General features: G+C 42.5%; 1 non-coding gene across 1 annotated transcript; it reads right to left on the reverse strand.

The window, feature by feature from the left end:
• Positions 1 to 634: 634 nt before the first annotated feature.
• On the reverse strand, positions 635 to 741 carry LOC126023532 (U6 spliceosomal RNA). Its single transcript, XR_007500648.1, has one exon. It is a non-coding gene; the product is annotated as a U6 spliceosomal RNA (small nuclear RNA).
• Positions 742 to 1,371: the final 630 nt, after the last annotated feature.

Here is a 1,371-nt window from a genome sequence, read left to right on the forward strand (position 1 = left end):
TGAAAGGTAAACACCTTCCCTCCATGCTATCTCTCCCGGCCCCTCTAGCTATGTTTTTAATTGGGGGGAGCACACCTGGAAGAACACAGGACTTACTCCTGGCTCTGTGACTCAGGGATCATTCCTGGTAGTGCATGGAAGATGAGAAGGTGAGGATTGCCAGAGGCTGAACTGGAGTCAGTTGTGTACAAGGCAAATGCCCTACCACTGCACACACTTTTCAGCCACTATAGCTGTTGTTTTTTGTTTGTTTGTTTGTTTGTTTGGTTTGGTCTTTTGGTCACATCTGGCAGCACTCAGGGGTTACTATGCTCAGAAATCACTCCTGGCAGGCTCAGGGGACCATATAAGATGCCGGGATATGAACCACCATCCATTGTGCATGCAAGGCAAATGCCCTACCTCCATGCTATCTCTCCAGTCCTGTAGCTATGCTTTTTTTTTTTTTTTTTTTTTTTTTTCATTTTGGGTCTCACCCGGCAGTGCTCAGGAGTTACTCCTGGCTCCATGCTCAGAAGTCACTCCTGGCGAGCACGGGGGACCATATGGGATGCCGGGATTCGAACCGATGACCTTTTGCATGAGAGGCAAACGCCTTACCTCCATGCTATCTCTCCGGCCCCTTTTTTTTTTTTTTAATATGGAACACTTCACAAATTTGTGTGTCATCCTTGCACAGGGTCCATGCTAATCTTCTCTGTATTGTTCCAATTTTAGTATATGTGCTGCCAAAGTGAGCACTAGCTATGCTTTTTATTTGTTTTGGTTTTTTTGGTTTTGGGGCCACACCCGGTGATGCTCTGGCTATTCGCTCAGAAATCGCTCCTGGATTGGGGGACCATAAGAGATGCTGGGGGATCGAACCACAGTCCATCCTAAATTAGCGCAAGGCAAATGCCCTACCACTTGCGCCACTGCTCCGGTCCCTATAGCTATGTTCTTAAGATGTGAAACCAAGATCTTAGACACAATCTAAATAGGTTAAAGGATATTCAGGGGTCTGAAATTTGCTCCAAATAGCTCAATAGAATACAGAAGAGCAAGTTAAAGTATAAAGGGAGGAGCTGGTATCTGTTCCAGTGAACTGAGGCAGACCCTGGGTTCCAACATTCCCTGCAGTGAGTTAATATGCTTGAAATTTTACATAACTGTTTCATTCTCATGAAACCAAGTAACGATATAAAGAAAATAATGATTTGATATTGAATAGGAGAGAATTTTATACAAATTAACAAAGAAAAGGCCCATAAAGAAGACTGAGAGATTTAACTTAAAAACTTTATATAAAAATAGCAGAAGTTAGACATTACAACACAAAAGTTTAGTCATTTTTATACAGATGAATAAAGCAAGAAACACAATGAGCAAATA

This window comes from Suncus etruscus, chromosome 11 (assembly GCF_024139225.1).
Source record: "Suncus etruscus isolate mSunEtr1 chromosome 11, mSunEtr1.pri.cur, whole genome shotgun sequence".
Taxonomy (NCBI): domain Eukaryota; kingdom Metazoa; phylum Chordata; class Mammalia; order Eulipotyphla; family Soricidae; genus Suncus; species Suncus etruscus.